The 19,969-nt window shown below is 39.4% G+C and overlaps 1 protein-coding gene and 1 pseudogene across 12 annotated transcripts in view; both read right to left on the bottom strand.

Annotated features, from left to right (window-relative positions):
- SVIL (supervillin) overlaps positions 1-19,969 on the bottom strand; it is a 204,723-nt gene that overhangs the window by 83,203 nt on the left and 101,551 nt on the right. For all 12 annotated transcript variants that reach the window (XM_039839717.1, XM_039839718.1, XM_039839716.1 and 9 more), the window contains 2 exons: positions 7,792-7,849; positions 1,979-2,070 (listed from right to left, as the gene is read on the bottom strand). The gene's annotated coding sequence lies outside the window, so the exon portion shown is untranslated. Of the gene's footprint in view, positions 1-1,978; positions 2,071-7,791; positions 7,850-19,969 lie in introns of those variants that run through there.
- Positions 5,350-5,468, bottom strand: LOC120584148 (uncharacterized; annotated as a pseudogene).

Raw genomic sequence — 19,969 nt, 5'->3', positions numbered from 1 at the left:
ACCTGATCATGATACACAGTTAAAGGAAGCCCCTTAGAGGAAAATCAATGATCATTTTAATGCTCCATTTCACAGAAGAATCCCTCACGCTAAATGAACAGAAAGAAATTCTGTAATCTTATAAACAAACATAAAACTCTAGGCCATTAAAACAGTCAAAAATCAATGCCTATTTTTAAACATTATATTGCCAAGCGCTGATAGAATTATTAACATATTTGTTAAGATGGAGAAATGACAGCTTGCCGGAAATACATGAGTCTTTCCAAACATGCGTGCCCCGATTCATGAAGGCATAGATTGTGAAATAAGATGGTGGAAAATTTAAATGAAATTCAGGAGAAGAGATCTTGGTAATTTAGAAATATAAATCTGGTTAACACATAAAATGATCATATCGATTTGCGAAAATTATGTTTTTATGATCAATTATGACAAAATTTCTAATAAAACTGATTAATAAGCTTATGTGTTTTAAAATGTGTTTTTAAATTTTGTTACATACGGAGTTTTAAGTTATTGAATCTTTAGGAAGCTAACATCTCATATTGTTTTTAATTTTTCTGATCCTGAAACTGTCTATTGTATTTAAAAAAAAGAACTAGGGCAGAGAGGAAGAGGGACCCTCCTTCATACTGGTGGAAGCGACTTTTGTCATAGAACTTGACCTAATCGGTCAAATCTAAGCGATTTCTAAAATCATCTGTTCATTGTTATAATTTGTTTTGATCATCTCCATAGATTTTAAACTTGGCTCAGATTAAATTGAGTTTCTTTGTCTTTCGCAAAGTCTTAGAAATTGGAAGGACCCTTTCATTTCACACCTGGTCCACACACCCATCCAGGTGGGACCCTCCACAGCCTCTGTCCCACCCATGACGACATAGCCATAGAACCTTCCTTATACATTTAATGAGGAGGACTAATAAGATCGCAATGCAGCCCATCTCACTTCTCAGTCCTACGAATTCCAGAATTTTCTTCCTCAGATGAAATCTCACTTACTTCCTTGTAATTCTACACATTATTCTTATTTTCGGCCCCTGAAGCAATGTAGCATAAGCCTGCATTCCAGTTGACAGTTTTATATGTATTTGACAAAATGGCCCTGTTTAAGTTTACTCTACCAGGCCAAATCCCAGGGGTCCTTCAAATATCAATCTTCATCAGACTGTGTCTAAGCATATCGCCCATTCAATTCATCACGATGTATGTCGATTTGTCAGTGGGCCTTTTAAACGGGATTTAGTTTCTATTAAAAGAATAGTTTTTCTGGTCTAATTTCTTTTGGGCTTGATCTCGTGGTATTTTTTTTTCTTTCAAGTACAAAAAAAATCTGACCTTGCAAAAATCTGAAGTAAGGGTTACATAGCTCATTTGAGATGAAGACAGTGTGTGAGCTGGTACTATCCTGTGCTCGTGATACAGTGCTGGAGACAAAGACCAGGTAACATTCATATCATTTCACAGGCAAAAGTGGGAGTCCTCGGCACGCAGCAGATGCAAATATTATATTGCATATCCATCTTTACCAACGAAAATACTAATTTACTGAAAGTGCGAGTGCCTACTTGGGGAAGAAGAGAAATGATGAAGTCTGCACTGCTGGTCCGGTGTGTACTACATAACCCTGGAAAACATCAGAAGGCTGGAGGGCATGGGAGGGGCTGAATGGAGAATCGATGGGCGCATGGGCAGAACTCACCACCCCTGGAGATAGTGAAAAGGTAGGAGAGGGAAGAGGTAAGGTTGATTCTAGGAACCCTCCTGCCCCTTTCCCACCCGGGCTCCAGTGAAAACTTGAGGATGCCTAAAATACAAGAAGAGGGGTCCTTGAATTGAGGTTAATTCTTGGATGAGGCAGAAAGGGACACAAAAGACAGTATAAGCTGGAGGTCAGTGAAAGAATTCTCAAAGAAAATCACATAACATAATACTTATATGCCCAGGACACTAGTCACCATTTAGAAAGTCTCACCTTTAGGGAGTGCAGTTAAAAACTTAGCATCGATTCTTCTTTTGAAGTTAGCAAGTTGTTCTTTATCTTCAAGCAAGAACTCTTTCTGAAAGCTAAAAATTACTCCATTAATACGATATTTAAATTAGTTTAAATCAAAATAGATATTAAGTAAAAAATTGCAGAACGTAAAAATTATGCTACTGTTACATATATGTAAATATGTGTATGTAGATTACAAATAAAATGTTTTATTTGGGGGAACTAATTGGTAACTTTTTTATTTATTTATGGTTACGTTAGTATGATTTTGTTTTTGTGTGTGCAAATAATTTCATCAGCACAGGCAGGTGGCATAACATAGGGTGGTAAAAACGTCGTTCAGATTGACCACCTGTCCTGGAGCCACCAACACCTGTTTCAGCTTGGATTAATCACTCAACTTCTCTGTGCTACATTTACTTCTTCAGAAAATCAGCAACTTGTCTAGGTGATTTACACGTTTTCCTCCAGTGCTGAAATGATATTAAAGTAACAAATGCCTTCCAACAACCAAGAAATCAAAGCATGGTGAATATGTCTGAAAGGTTCATGAAAACGTGTCTTGGGACAAGTAAGAGGAAACAAAAGGGGAGAAGAATAAAAGGATTGAATACTTACTAAGTACTTTCTTTCTATGCTAAGCATATCCCGTATATTATCTTAATTATCTTCACAAGGCCCTATGAGGTAGGAACTACTTAGTGCTATGCTAATAAATGTTTAACAACTGGCTCCTTCCTCTTGTGCACCCCTCCCTCTCTGCCCCCCAAAGCACTTGCTTTGCAGTATTTGCTCGTAGTGTAAATACTCCCACCATAGCCAATTTTCAAGCTACCCACAGGACTCGCTGAGCTCAAAACTGGAAGAGAGGTGCACGCCTGCTCTGACAAGGCACTACCGCACACCACTGCAACTATTATCCTCCTTGGTTTACAGATTAGGAAACTGTTAAATGACTTCCCCAAGCAGACATATTTGGCAAGAAGAACATATGAGATGCAAATTCAGCTCTTGCTCTAACACTACCTGCAGTTGCTGCCCCAAGACTGGAGAGACCCTGGAGCTGGGCTAGACAACAGAGCTGCTGCCTCGCAGGAAGGCAATAGGAAACAAATATTCTTCAATAATAGGATCACATCCAGAGAGGTGAACGATCAGCCTGAAAACACATTCATTGCAGAGCTGGCCTTCCCCACATACTTGGCCTCCGTTAATGTTTCTGCCCTAGAGCATACACTTCCACAGAGGCCCAAGAAAAGCCTGAGGAAGGTGCTGTGCATACTAGGTAAGTGGAACACACAAATAATCTATATCTCGCACATAAATTAATGTCGAGGAACTTCCATATATCCCACAACACAGTACGCCATCCCATCTTCCTAGGACCAAGCTCATCTGCAACCTTAGTTATTGCTTATAAACGTGGTATGGCTTATATTCATAAACATGGGTGCCATGTAGTCACATTATTTAATAAAAAGTCTTGAGAATAGTAGTCTTTACAAACTACACTTCAGACGGCTTGAAGATCCTAGGACACTTGCTTAGATCAAAACTTAAAATTAGCACTGACTGCTAAACAGTGAATGGTAATGCAATGAAGATTTCTTTCAGTGTTTTGTTCAGATGTATGATTTAGTATAAACCTAAAAAATTAAATTACTGCAGAAATGTTCCCTACTTAAGGAACGATAGGCTATTTCAGTTGATTAACTGCTCGTTTAAATATCTTGATAAAGTTCTGTACTTTCTTTGGGAAACTAAAATCTCAAGAAAAAACTTCTGTATTAAAACAAAATGATGCAATCCCTGAAATATTCACCTTAAGCCACTGACCTTGGGGTCCAAATATTATCTTATATTTCCAAAAATAAGCATCTGTATGTTTCTGTTTGCCTCCTTTTTACTGCTTATCAAAAAGCTCAATGAAGCCACTAATGAAGGCTAAGAAGCTACCCCCGAGTTAAACATTTTGCTGAAGTTTTACAGAGTTGGATTCACAAGCATCGCCCGACACCCCGTGGCTCCAACATGCATTTACTTTCTTGAAACAAGCTACAAATAGTGTCGGCATCAATAGAAGGGACAGCCTTCACAGTTGGTCAGAAGCCAATGCCAAACCAAAGCGCTGTTAGGAAAATCTCTCATGTCTCTTAACGTGGTTCACTGTAAACGCTCCGTCTTTCGCCTGCATTCCGTCCTCGCCAGCCTCCTTCCATCTGGCTGAGTCCTGCTCCTCCAGGAAGAACCCCTGACCCAGTGCCTGTCCCACTGGGCACCAAATCTACATTTTGCACCTCTGTAATTTTCTCTCATTGTAGAACATACAACGAGTGTCTTATTTTATTTAAAACTATTGATTTTTTAAAATGTTTTTTAAAATCAATAAATATGCTTTGAATGAATGAATGACTACAATATAATACTTCAAATGTATATTATGACTCACTCTGAAGTACTTTATATAGACTTTATACACTGTTGTTATGTTAGGGACGAATAGAATTACAAATATTGAGAATAATTAGAAGGGTATATAATTAATGTTACAGTAGCTTTCTTCCTCCTTCCCTTTTTTCCTTTTTTATATTCTTCTTTCATCTTCAGACTATATGATTGGGAAAACATCTCTCCTTATTACCTTTGCTCACCTTGCATACATGAATGAAAATATCAGTATATTTGCAGACGTTTATAAAGTAGTCTACTTTTAAAGTCTCCATCTTCAAGGTAAACTCTTATTATTGGAATCCACATGGCTGTCCTTACATTTTGTTCTTGCTTCCATTGCCTCTCTCTCTTGGTCCCACTAACGCCTGTTAACTTCTGAGGAAGTGGATGAGCAGACAAAATAAGGAGAATGGGTCAGAAAGCGTGGCTGTGACTCATGTCACAAAAGGTGTAACCAGTGCAAGACCCCTCCAGTCAATGTGAAACTAGGTTTTGAAAAAAATCATATATCTTTCCTTGACTCTCTATACCCAAAGGCACTAGTCAGTTGTGAAAACTATAGGTAAGACATGCTAGTAAAAAATTCTGGACCGTTCGTGAATGAGTAACTCCTGATCATCTAATGGCTGATGAAACAAAATGCCCTAAGAGCCCTCACATCTCCCTCCTCCCACTTTTCTGAGACAGAGGTACCAGAGCAGTGTGACAGGGAGGGCTGATTCCCAACTCCAAAGTGACTCCAAGCACTGGGCCTCGGATCCTGGGGCATGCTCTTTTTTCTTTTCTTTTCTTTTCTTTTTTCTTTTTCTTTTTTTTTTAGGCGAGGCAGCCCTTGGTTGACCTCACAGATTGCAAGGACCTTGTCAGCTTACGATCCCTTATTTTTTATTTACTTTTTACGCCTACAGCACCTGGTCTTCCTAGGTGGTCTCCCATCCAAGTACTAACCAGGTCCGACCCTGCTTAGCTTCCGAGATCAGACTGGATCAGACTTGTTCAGGGTGGCCTGGCTGTAGCCTGGGGCATGCTCTTGCTCACTGGTCATCCCCCTCGGGAGAGGGAGTCTCTGCCTGGACAACCTCTGCAGGCCTTGGTGGACTGCTTCAGCTCGACCGAAAGGTATGGGCCTATAATGCTGTATGAAACTATTTCTCCATATATAACTAAAGCAAAAGCTACAGTTTTAATTTTCTGAATTATAATTTTTAGTGTTTTGAATATTAAGAATCACCTTTTGTATTTTTCTCTATCTTGATCTCTTCTGAAATAGCGCTCGCTCTTTACGACTAATTTTTTCATACTTTTATCTCCTCTCTGCTTCAATAATCTAAGGAGAGATTGCCCTTGCTTCTGTGATAATGTTTTAAAATGTGTCTCATTAACCTATTAAATGTCCAGCAGTAGCAATAAGGGGAAATCTTATTAAAGCAAGAACAAGATTCTGCCATCACCTTCTATCTTTTACAAAATGTGGAATTTATTATTACAAGGACTATTCAGCACCCATGCTGTGAAAGGCTCCCCTACATCTACGATCTGCTCACTCTTCTATTGAAGTTTAAAATGCAAGATATGGGAGATGAAACCCATTACCTCATATTTTTACCTCTGGTGTCTGGTTGACTAGATTCCTTTGAAGAAGGCAGGTTCTTGTATCTCCAGCCCATTTTACAATTCGTACCATAGCAAGAAGGCCATATTTTAACAGGTACACATGAAATAATACCCAATATTTCAGAATAGCTGTGTCCCTCTGAGCCTCTCTCCATGAACTGTCTGAACTTCATCTTTTGTACTTTTGCTATGCTTGAGTAAGCAATGCCTTCCCGTCTCCCTTTCCTTCTCTTCCTTCTTCTTGGTCACTATTAGAGCTAAACTAACCTGCTAGGGACATATTGGGAACTTAGCTGCTACAGCCTGAATGTCTGTGTTCCCCCAAATTCATATGTTGAAATCCTAACCCCCCAAAGGTAATGATATCAAGAGGCGGGGCCTTTGGAAGGTGATTAATCATGAGGGTGAAGTCCTCATAATGAGATTAGTTCTCTAATAATTAGTGGCCTCTCTAGACCATTCTGCCAAGTGAGGATGCAAGAGATCGGCAGTCTGTGCCTGGAAGAGGGTCCTCACCCCACCATGCTGACACCTTGATCTTAGACTTCCAGCCTCCGGAACTGTGACAAATAAATTTCTATTATTTATAAGCTACCTAGTCTATGATATTTTGTTATAGAAGCCTGAACGGACTAAGACATAAGCCTTAGATTCTGTTAAAAATATGGCAAAGATGCAAAATATGGGAGATTGTGTCAATCTCTAGAAAGGGAAGATTTCATGAGTCAAATAAGAACCTTCCTGATGACCCTAGCTCAGTGTTGCTCTGGTTTACCTTATACTAAGATGTGGATGGAATTCATCAAGGCTTTATCCCATCTTGTGTGTTGGCAAGATCAATTCTGCCATTTTCGAATGCGGAGCCAAGCTCGGCCTGATTAGGATAGTGGTTAGACAACTGTTTATTCCAATGCTATTGAAATGCAAACTCTTTTTAGTAAAGAAATAATGTCGTACATAAAACATTAGGAACAAGAACACTTGAGTGGAATGAGGGGTAGAACAAAGTTGGGTCTTTTTAGCACAACGAAGTGTAGGTTGAGATCCACGTCTCTAATTTGTGGCTCCTCTTGAAAACCTCAACATCTATTAGAGACAGCAATCTAAGAAGCACCTGAGAGAGAGCCATCTTGTTTGGCACAAATTTTAACTTTTTTATATTATCTTACATCAAACCACAGAGCTTTAGCAATTAGGTAAATCAGATTAGTATCCACAATATCCTGTAGCCAAGGGAAATGGAAGGGTAACAGAGCAGGCATCGAGAACTCACCAGGCAGATGGGTGGAGGGAGGGAAAGAAGAAAGAAAGGGAAGAAGGAAGGGTGGGAGGAAGAGAGAAGGAGCGGGGAGAGAGAAGAGGAACAAGGCTAAACCCTTTCTTAAAAAATCAAAAGCTCCCTTACTTGAGGAACAGATTGCAACAGGACATCCCGCTTAGAGGCAGGTATGAGAAGGAAAGGATAATAGCTCTTTACAAGTTTGCAATTATAGACCCACCAATATCCGCCTCTGCAAATAGTTCCCATAAACAGCATTAAATGCATAAAAAGAATCTTTGCTGGCTGTACTGTTAAGTTAGCTGGCTTCATATATTTTAATAAATTAAACTCTGCAGACAAAACATATTGCCAAACACTTAAAATCATGAATTAGGAATTTAGGAGAATACTTTTAAAAGCTAATACAGATCTTCAAAACAAGATTCCTGAGCAGAGACCACTTTACCTTGTAACTTTTCTTCGACGTGGGAATCCGATGAAGCTTAAGTTTTTCTTGTTGAAATCTAAAGGGAAAGAAATAATGTAAAATTGAAATAACTATACAATTAATCTTTAAAAACCCAATGGGAAAAATGTTTTTTAAACTCCCCATGAACATATAATTTAAGAAAAAGGAAACCATTAACCAGATAAGAACTGTGATTTAAAAAAATGACACCTAAATACATTTTATATACATTTTTTTTCCTCTATTGAAAAGAAGCCAACATATTCTGTGGGTAAGAAAAAGAAAAAACTCTGACATAGTTCGATGCTATCATTTAAATTCATATGGCTAAAAGAATAACTTGAAGCAATTAAATATTGAATAATATAGTTATATACTTGGGAGAAAAAAAAATTAAACAATGTTGGTCAAGAAAACCAGAAATGTTGAAAGTCATCCCTGTCTGAGATGCTTTTGAAGAATGCACGGGAGGGGGCACAGTGAAGATCTGATGAAGAGCAGGGGAGCACTTAAGCCCTGTTTTTATTGTCTTCGTTAAATCCTAAACAATAACAACACATCAAATAAACCACTTATTTATTTTTGAAGATAAACATATATTAAGTAAAGAGAGCTGGGAATGACCCCATTCGGCAAACACACACACACACACACCCCACCGAGTGACCTGGTTAATCAAAACCAGGCACAGACAAATTTATAACCAGTCTAATGGCAAGTAATCTATCTTACAGCTTTGGGCATAGCAACCATTTGTCCACCAAGAAAACCACAAGTAGACCACTTAGAGAAACTCTCCCCGACGGAAGTGCCTTTTATTGTTCAATATTTGGGGTCAGAAGCCTGAGGAAAAGGAGGTACAAAATATACCACATGCTGACATGTTATTATCCATCAAAATACATCCAGAATCCTGGAATTTGAAAATTCTGACCGACTAGAGAAATATAATAAAATGGAAAGTATAATGCCAACTAAACATCTAGGCTTTCCCCCTATTTAGAAAAAGAGAACTCAGTTCAAAAATCTATCGAATATTACAGAAGAAAACTCCTGAATCTGAGGCCTGAATTGTTCTAACCACTTCCTAATAGTGCATTTGTGCTAGAAAATATTTTTATTTACAAGGGCTGAATTTCAAATGTGACATTCAAAATAACCTCAGCATTTCATTTTTGTTCAATCAGTGAACTGAATGTGTGATACCACTTCAGTCGTTGAATGGAGAGCATACATTTTCCTCCGTGCTAGAAAGGAAGCCGCTAAAAAGACAAGATTTTGTTCCTAACTGTGTCACATGGAGATTTAATAAAAAGATACTCACCGCTGCCTACTGGAAATAATTTAATATCTGTAGCATTTGGTTTAGAAAAATATTTTAGCTAAAGTGCAGAACTTGATCCAAAGTTTGGGCATTCCAATTTAATTTGCATTTTTTTCCCTACATAAAGGCTTTCGTGGTTTAGTAATATCTTTAAGTTATAACACACAAAAAAGTTCACATTTTCCAGCAATTCCAGGATAAGCCAATTTATAAACTCAAATAAATACTTAAAGTGTCCTTTGAGAAAACTATATAACTAAGTGGACACACAGGAGAATACAAGGTAAAACGGAGGATACGAGGCATTCGCTATGTTATAAAACATACACACAGAAGTGCATTTTCTGTTTTTCTTGCCTTACCTTGTTTCTCAGAGAACTCGAAAGCTCCCATAGAGCTGGACATCCCTGGGCTTCTGAGCATCGTTACACATAGACAGTTGAGTAACAGAGCCTGCTCTACAGCTAATTCTCAAGCAGCCACAGCCTTTGGCCCGGCTAAGCAAAATTGGAATGAGATTTTTTTCAGCGCAGGGCTCCAGCAATCAGGCACTTGTGTCCTTGAGAGCATAGTAACCGCGAAGCAAGAGACTACTGGCTGGAACAGCTCAGACCCCGTAATCTGATTACAAGCAGAAATGAGGCCTGAGGATGCTGAAGCAGACGGGACTCCAGTGACGAGGCCCTGGTGATACTGGCACTTCGAATCTATGGCCAAAGCACAGCATATGCTTCAGCGAAGCAGACAGTGCTGCAACCTACCATCAGTGTGTATGTGTGTGTGTGAGGGGGTCAAAACAACTCCTCCATTCCCCAAAAGTAAACAAACAAAAGAAAAACAAACAGAGCCTCTCCACGGTACTGGGAAGAAGGGAAGCTGCCTAACTATTCCCAGGCTGCTCTGAGTCTGGCTTTGGCTAAGTTAAATGAAATATTTCACCTAACAGGGAGCCAAAACCCCATAGTTAAGAGTTAAGATTTATAAACAACATATGAGTGAAATTGTGGGAAAAGGAAAGGCAGGTATTACTAGAGATTCAAAAATTTTCATTTGAGACAGAAGCTCTTAAATTAAGCATTATCTATTCGACTGCCCCCTGCTTTTTTTTTTTTTCATTATCTTTTAAAAAGACTTAATTTTTTTAGAGCTGGTTAGGTTTACTACCAGTTGAGGAGAAGCTCCCATGTGGCCCCTTGCCCCCACCCATGCATAGCCTCCCCACTATCATCATAACTCAGCAGAGTGGTACATTGTTTACCAAAGATGCATCTACGTTGGTACATCATGATCACCCACAGTCCAGTTTACCTTAGGATTCCCTTTTGGTACTGTACATTCTACAGGTTTAGACCAATATAAAATGACATGTACCCCCCATTATCATAGCATACAGAGTACTTTCATATCTTAAAAATCCTCTGTGCTCTGCCCGTTCATCTAACTACTCTCCCCCTGCAACCAGGGATCCAGAGTTGTGCCTTTTCCAGAAAAGAATGCCATATAGTTGAAATCATATACAATGTAGGCTTTTCAGATTGGCTTCTTTCACTTAGTAATATGCATTTAAGTTTCCTCCATGTCTTCTCATGGCTTCAGAGTTTGTTTCTTTTTTAGTGCTGAATAATATTCCATTGTCTGGATACACCACAGTTTATTTATCCATTCCCCTACTGACAGGCATCTTAGTTGCTTCCAGGATTTGGCCATTACGAACAAAGCTGCTATACATATGCATATGCAAGTTTTTTGTGTAACTTTAAGTTTTCGACTCATTTGGGTATCAAAGAGTGCGATTGCTGGATTGTGTATTCAGAGTATGTGTAGTTTTATAAGAAACCGCCAAACTGTCTTCCAAAGTGGCTGCACTATTTTGCATTCAGGAGTGAATGAGAGTTCTGTTGCTCTGCCTCCTCGCCAGGATTTGGTGATGTCAGTGTTTTGGATTTTTGCCATTCTTATATGTGTATAGAGGTATCTCATTGTGGTTTTAATTTACATTTCTTTGATGACATATGATGTGGAGCATCTTTTCATATGCTTATTTGCCATCTGTATATCTTCTTTGGTGAAGTGTCTGTTCAGGCCTTTGGCCCATTTTTATTCACTTGTTTACTTGCTGTTGAATTTTAAAAATTCTTTGTATATTTTGGATAACAGTCCACAAGCGGATGTGTCTTTTGCAAATATTTTTCCCAGTCGGTGGCTTTTTTAATTCTCTTGCTAGTGTCTTTTGCAGAACAAAATTTCTAATTTCTAATGAAGTTCAGCACATCAATTATTTTCATGGATCACGACTTTGGTGGTGTATCCAAAAAGTCACTGCCACATTCAAGGTCATCTAGGTTTTCTCCTATGTTATCTCTAGGAGTTTTATAGTTACGTGTTTTACATTTAGGTTGATGATCCATTTTGAGTTAATTTTTGTGAGAGGTGTAAGGTCTGCATCTAGATTTATTTTTCTGCATATGGATGTCCAGTTGTTCCAGCACCATTTGTTGAAGAGACTCCCTTTGCTCGATGTATTACTTGCGGGTCTCGTTCTAGAAAGCCATGACTCCTTGTACGGGACTGTCTCTCTAAATTTGGGGGCAGTGGTTTACCTTGTGTCCTTCCCTCTCCTATGGGCTCAAGAAGTGCCTATTTTCAGTCTGTTCAGCTTTTTACTTGTTTGAAGCAGCGACTCCCAAGCTCCTTACATGTGGAACCAGTAACCCTGGAGTTTCCCCTACTTATTTTTAACTGCACCCTGTGGCTGGTTTGTCTAAGTATTGATAATGCAATTCCAAGAAAATATGCAGTAATTAAAGACACTGCCACTTTTACAGCTATAAAGGACATTAAAGAGAAACTAGGAAAATGGTCCCGTTAACAAGATGAGGAAACAGGGGACTAGAGAAGTAACCTGCTTATTGGTAGACGTGTGGTTAGTGATGGAACCGTGATGTCTTGGAGAGGTAAGATCAAAATCATGATTTACCCCCACACACCCCCGCCAGGAGGCAAGGACCCTGAGTATGCCCATTTTTATATTTTTCGTACTGAATACAATAGCTGGTGTATAGCAGGCTTACAGTGAATGTTTGCTGAATGACCATAAGAAGTAATAGAATAATCTTTTCTAAAAGCTAGAGAGCGTATTCCAAAATGATTCGCATTGATTTTATATCCTGCTTTCAAACCAGTTCAACTTCAACAGATTTCTAAACTACAAACAAACAACTTGAAAAGGAACGATTACATGCCAAATTAACTAAGGCATATCAACGACAGGTACATCAGTGCTGGTTACTATGTGAGTCGATGATGATAGCTGACATTTTCTCTATAGTACTGATTGCTCCAACTCTTATAAAGTTAGGGAGAGATATGGCAAGTAGGGCGATTACAAAAAAACTCAGCAAGGAACCACTGAAATACTGTAGAAAACACCGTGGTGGAAACTTGATTAGTAGGTAGTGTCCAACTAGGAACAAAAAGAAAAAGGCAGTGTGGGAAAGAGAAGAGGAAGTGGAGTATGTGATGGCAGCAGCTGACTCTGGACACGAATAATTAGATGGGATGAAATAAAAGCTATATTCATAAATAATCCATTATAAAGAATTTCACAGTTAATAAAACATAGTATCACTTGCTTGTCACAATTTATGTTCCTGAAAACCACTCTGTTTATAGAATACTCAATTTGAATTATCCTAAGTGAATCTAAATGTTTCTTTTGAATTATTGTTAGAGAATAACTCTAGTTTAAATTTTTAAGTTGAAATTCCAGGACAGAATAAAAAGAATTTGGATATTCTCTTTAAGTTGGTATTGGGATTTTACTAGAATTACTTGCCTCAGCCATCAATTATGACATAAAGCACACAGATTTAAATATGGCTTGATTGTTGAAAAGAAAAAACACAAAGTTCTTTACTAAACTCTGAATAAACAATTTAATCTCCTCTTTAAGTATCTCATGCACATAAACCAAGTAAGACAGTAAAGAAATCTATATTTTATATCACTAGAAAGTACTCATGACACTTTTCATTTACTCTCCAGTTATTATAATTAATGATGATGACAGTAATAACCATTTTTATTATTATCATTATTATTATTTTAGGCTGGCAGATTCACGCACGGGAGCTACACACTAGGCAAACATTTTCTCATATCATTCTGTAGGTAAACATATTTTATTCATCTGCAGAGAAAATTCTAAATTGTAGGTGTGACTTTCTTAAACTTTAGGGAGAAGGCATCTTAATATAAAACTGTGATGTTGCTGTGTTACCTTTCTAACATTATCACTTAGCCACCAGCTCAGCACAAAGAAAAGAGATACACAAAATTCTCTGTCACCGCGTCCACTTAGAAACACTAATCTTTTCCATTTTCAAAGCACGATTGTCTTCCATATTCAGTAGCAATGCTTTATGGAAGTAAATATTTTATTAGATGTGTTCGAAGTTTTAATCTTTAAATTGAAAAGAAATAAAGCAAATATTTGAGTTGCTTGCAGATGGGCATGCAAAACCATTTTTGGGGAAGAGGCATAAATGTGACTGAGAGGGGAGGAGGGAGGTCACTATACAGGCACGTTCATCTCATGTCACACCACACTACATGGGTGTGGTGGAGCGAAGTGGATGACCAAGAAGATATATGAACGGGCCCCTGGGATCCCAAAGTGGGGTCACTGGGACAACTGAATCAGGCCTTGGTAAACCCAAGACCCTGGACTCTCGGAAAATTGGAGCCAAAGGGGCCTTTCCGATCACTTGCTCTTCATTTTATAAAATGTTAGCAAGGTAGCATAGCTTACGGTATGGCAGTGACAGGCTGGAAAGCCACATCCTCTCACTCTCTTTAGGACAACTCCCACATCCCTGATTAGCCTGGACACAGAATAACAGGGGCCAGTGCTGTACTCTTGTCCTGGGTCGAAGTCAGTCTCCTAGGGCGATAGCTCATGTGGGCTTAATTGGTAAGGGGTCAGCCTCACCCCAGGAAGAGGAGTCAAGCCAAGAGGTGCTGGTTGCCTTTAGCCAATCTCATATAATTTCTTGGTCTGGCTTTGGTTCCATAGATGTTCCTCAAGCCAGGGCTGACTCCAGACATGAAAAGTAGGGTATATTGAAGACCCTAAGGCGAAGACAGAAGTCAGCGTGCCTGGTGAGTGTCGGGGCGTGTGTGTCGTGTAAACAACTGATAATTCTATGATTCTTCCTTCTCTTACCAAGGCTCCATCTTATTGAAGAAGCACAAGAAAGGATTTACTAAAAGATTGTATGAAACAACGATGCAGTAATTCTACTTCCAGACACATTCCCAAGGAAATTACTGTGAATGAATACAAGGCTGTTCACCAGTTTTATTTATAAATTTATAAAACTGGAACCAGCCTACAAAGGGAAATGTATAGAAGAATGGGTAAATTATACGAGAAAACCTTGTTGGAAAGAATTAGTGATTTGGAAAATGTTTCATGATATATTACTTTAGAGATACACACACATACCTTATCAGAAAGATAGTGAACAGACCAAAACATCTCATAACTCAGAGAGAACGCTTCATGTTTTTCCCCTTTTCCAAAGTCTCTACAATAAGCATGAGCTACTTCTACGGTACTCACCAAAAACAATTAAGTACAAATAAATAAAGATCGAAGGCCATAGGTCCCCTTGAAATCCCAAGGTTTAAGTCTTGGACTAAAAATCTGGGAGAAAAATCACATTCATAAATGGAATCGCGCCATAGACCTAAGACATAGCAACTGTCCAATTTCTTCTACATGCATTTCTTGGCTATAATTGAGGCGTTGATCCAGACAATAGCCAATTTCCTTACAATACACAACGTAGTATTTCTCATGATCACACAAAGTGCCTGGATTCATCCCCTTGCAAACTGGCACGGACTCCACCTGTTCAGCCCCTTTATGCCTTTTCTTCTCTCTCAGTGCTTCTCCATTGCTAATCAAACTTCTCCTGCTAAAAAACCTTCATCGTCTCCTACCCAAGGATTATGAAAACTCAGGCAACACCTGAGATGCCCTTCTGGGCCCATTCTAAGCATAGTGCTTACTTCAGGGACTGTGAATACTGGGCGAACGAGTGAATGAATAAATCAAGCGAGCAAGTGAACAGGCGAGCAAGGCAATCGCCTCCACGCTTCCTCATTCTTAGATTTTGCCTCTATTTCTTCAATGGGCAGCATAAAGGAGAAGTATTACCATCCCTTCCTTACTTTGAGACTCCTACTAAAGTCTTATCTTTCCTAAAATGTGAAGCGATGATGTGGAACATAAATATCTGTGTGTGGGGGAGAAAATGTTAGATTTGCCAGGGACGGGATGGAAGGGGAAAAACAGAAAAGAGGATCCTCTATTCCAATAGTGGATAATGTTGATATGAGTCCAGGTAAAAAGGATCACCTCTTAAATGACCAAGGTCAAAAGCTAAGGGGCTAGATGACAAAGGATCAAGGTGTTAAACCCTCGGGGACCACAACACGGTGCACAGCTGTGGCTCAGGATTACTCAGAAGCGATTCTGAGGAGCCAGCCAGTCCTTCTGGAGGCTGTTCTGGCTGACAACACACATGTAGCCCTGCAACGATTTTGGGCAGACGTACCCCAGAGGTCATTATCACAGAGGAGGAAATGGAAACAAAACCAATGGAAAGGGAAGCAGCCGAGTACCCCACTGACAGCTAGCCATTTTCTACCATGCCTGGTGTGGTGATGAAGAGAAGAGAAGATGTGAGACCCTCACTGACTCATCATCACAGGACGGGTGCGATGCTAAGTGCTCTGTGAAACTCATTTGGTCCTCACAAAGCCCGCAGGGAGATCCTATTACTATCCCCATGTGCAGATGAGAAAACCGAGCTATGGTGTGGTCTAAGACAAATGCTCGAGCCTAGAATGACCACTTAAATTGTGTTTCTAAAGGCAAAACCACCTTTCCCTGATCAGACAAAGTAAAACCAAAGGTGCAAATATGCAGATGAAGTCACGATCAAGCGAGTAAGTGAATGTGGAAGCACTCGGAGCACATTACCTAATGTGCGCATGAATCTACAGATTGAAGAGATACAGGCATGCGACACACTCCTGCCAAGGCCTGTGTGATGTCATCTTGTGTCAAACTCTACAGGAAAAACGAGCCAAAATGTAAATGGGCAATGTGAAATTATGACTAACCGTTGTCTGAGTACTTTCTGTCGTGAGTTATTGGTTCATTCCTAAATTTAAGAAGTGTCACAGAACAATTTTAATGAAATCTACTGTAAGCTACTAAAGACGATGGATGGCTGGGCTGAAACTCCAGAGTGAAGGATATATTTTTACAGCCAAGTAAAGGACTAGTTTGTATGCTAGGAGCAGCCGTAAACGGTTTTCTCATTTTCTTCGGTAGATTTTATTTGCGTGGACTCTTAATCTGGGGCAGAATCACCTGACTTGAAGTAATCCCACCAGTCAGGAGCCCATTTAGTCCTTTTCATTTCCTTTTTATCACGTACTCATTATTCAGACATTCCAGATTCCTTATTTTAGTGTAATTCTCCTCTCGTGTGCATTGTGAAATGCTTTGTGAGTTCTGGTTAGCGGTAACCTTTAGGACAAGTCTGCAAATAAAATTTTGTGTTGCATCACTATGTAAGGTAATTTAAAATAGGCCAAGTAAGTAGAGATGAAAAGGCAAAAGTACTTTCAATAAGAAATATTACAACTCACAGATATGCCTTTATCAGATGTGTTGAAAGAACCATGCCAGTCATGCTATATTCAAAAATTCTTTTTTAAAGAAAGGCTTATTGGAATCCTCTAAATTAAAACATGTATTATTATCTTTAAAATAAATGTTCAAATGAACAATGTTAACACTTGTGGTGAAAATGATCTCTAAGCATTTTAACTTCTGGCTGATTTTGAATCTATGGCTAATGATTCTTAGGGAAAATAATCTAGATAACTTAGAGGAAGAGAGGCTGGCCAACTGTTTCTCAGAGCAAGAAAAAAAAAACAAAGGTTAATCCCATGTTTAACATGTACACTGAATATACATACAATGGAATATTATTTAGCCTTAAAAAGGAATGAAATTCTGACACGTGCTACAACACCAACACACAAAGGGTCCCTCAACAATGACTTCACGAATCAATATAAATTTAGGTGTATACTGTATAAAATCTGAAGCTGTATCGTAGAACATCATAAGCTACAGAACACTGTGTCTTTAGAGCTGCAGAGGCCCAAGCCTCGCCCACCCCCACCCCCCCACTGAGGGGAAACCCAGCAGGAAGGGGGTTGAGACCATTGCAATTCTCAAGGGAGATGGGAGAAGGCTCCTGCCAACTCTGATCATTCGATACTCACTATTTTATGGTTTTCACATGAACTGAAAGCTAGGAAATACTGAATCATCAGATATGAGAAATTTTTATGAGTCTAAAAATCCAGATGGTAGACAAGTAAATATATAAAATGACCGTTGGTACCTAATAGCTATTCTATAGCTATACTTGAATGATTTGAAGGACAGAGCTTTGAAAAAAATAATTTCTGGGCCTCCTTCTCCTCCTTTATTAAGGACGCCTTAATAAAAACAACAATGGCAACCTCAACAACAGTAACAATACGAAAACCCAAGAAAAATTCAGCAACGTGCCATTCCTAATATCTCCCATGTCTTCCACGAGGTTACGCTAACTGGTATCCAAGACCTTACCTAAAGTGTCAAAACAGGTTCCCAATGCATTTGCTGATTGATTGGAGCGGCGGGAGGGATGTCAATGAGATTCAACATGTCCATGCCAGTTTTAGCATGGGTGACAATCACCAGGAAAGCAGATCTTGTGTTCACAGAATGGCTTGCAGGGGAAAGTTATGACACACAAGTCGAAGACATCTACTATGCTTGTTGAAATCACTAAAGACAGTTTGCGCTTATGAGCAAATTTAACATCTGATATCAAACTTTGGTATCAAACTTTGTGTCCCTCGGAGTTGCATAGAATGTTTGTTGAAAATGAAGGTCTCCTTAACCCAGATCATTACGAGATGCTCCTAAGTTCAAAAACTACTAGTACGAGCCATTCATGATAGTACGTCCATGATGTAGCAGGAAAATTGAATCGGATGAGTTTGATGAAGGAAGGCTTCTTGGAGGAGGTGACTCGTGAGCCTAGTTGTAAATGGAGGGAAGAGGGCTGGACGTGCCAGGAGGAAGACGTGACACAAGCATGAGAAATGGAATGAGAACAATGCTTAAAGGAGGTAAGAGCTTTAATGTGGGCCACATTCAGAAGGAACAGAGAGGAGACCGGCTGGGCCATTCGGAAGTGACAAGGAGGCAATGGAGAGGACCCTCCCAGAAAGAGGAGATTCATCTGCCATGAAGAAACAAGGGAGCCATCCAGGAAGCCCAGGCAGAAAAAGACTTTTCAGATTCTCTTTCCGCGCTGACTCCAAGGTGAAATCCACTATTACTGCACAGTCTTTGGGCGGTGAGAGGCCACTTTCTCAGGAATGTGGATGTATTAGCCCAGTCATTTCCTAATATATGGCTTGCGTGTCTCCTACCATTTCAACCTTTGAACTGGGACTATAGACAGTGAAATGAAAAACTTATAAAAGCCAATTTTTTTTTGATTAAAAAAAAAAGCCTCATTATTGTGATCCCGCAACCTGGCCCATGGCTGGCAATAGTGCTAACTGGGCTTTGGTCTCCATTATCAGACAAGACCAGCCAGCCATCATGTCACAGCCACCCGAAGCCAGTGAAGGATTGACTGACGAGGATGTGAGGTACAGGGGGAATTCAGTGTTGAGAGGAAGATGTAAATTGGAGGCTGACATTTTTCATTATCTGCATATTTCTAGCAGATTCTCAGCCAGCTTCCTGAACCCAATAGGCAAAAACACAAATGTCAAAGATTTCACCCCTATCCACTCCTGGCCCCAAACTGCTCCTCTTTCCTGCAGTGCATATTCACTCCATCTCCAGAACCCGTCCCCTAGTCTCACACGGGGTTCGCTGAGCAACTACTAGAGGACAGACACCGGGGTGGTCAGTATGCTGAAAAAATTGCTGCCCTCAATGAATTCACGGTCGAGAGGAGAAAGTCACCTAATAAATTAAGGACAGAGTTTTGTACAGAGTGCCAAGGTCCTTTTCCACCTTGTTAACACTGATGCTTTTGCAGTTTCCCTACTTCCCTTTTTCCTATCAAGTACGTACATTTGCCTTCCCCGTAGATGATGAATTCTTCCTGGGTAAAATGAGACAGTGTTCCCTTGAGCTATAGAACAACCAAAAGTACAAGCAGGGCCGAGACACACATTGCAGGACTGTTGCAAGAACTTCCTTCCTAGAACAGAGAACATCTGTCTCTTCCTTCCTCCTCTTGCCTTCAAAACACCTGATGCTATGAGCGGAAGCATTTTAACCGTGACAATGCATGAAACTGTCGCGTCCTGGACAAATGTAACTCATTATATGACTTTTTACATTCACACTGTTTCGAAGTGAAATATTTATTATTGTTTCATTGTAGCTGCTAATCACTTACTGAAGTAATTAAAGAAGAAATCAACCATCACCAATTAAAACAGTACCATCTATTTGAGACAGTGATTAAGTAATTTTCCTCCCCTTAAAAGGCAAAACTGTTTTTTAACTTTCCAAAACCAGTGTCTAGCCTTCAAAATCAAATAATCTTTCATCATTAAAACTTCAGACAAATATTTTAAAATTCAATCAGAAAAGTGAATTGCCCACTTGCTAGAGTTCTAACTTGCTCATTCAAGAGAAATAGGACGTAAAAAATTCAAGCAATAGACTTGGAATTTATA

Source organism: Pteropus medius, unplaced genomic scaffold (genome assembly GCF_902729225.1).
Source record: "Pteropus medius unplaced genomic scaffold, Ma_sr-lr_union100, whole genome shotgun sequence".
Lineage (NCBI taxonomy): Eukaryota > Metazoa > Chordata > Mammalia > Chiroptera > Pteropodidae > Pteropus > Pteropus medius.
Note: the sequence above shows the minus strand (reverse complement) of the source record. Positions and strands in the feature narration are given on the sequence as shown.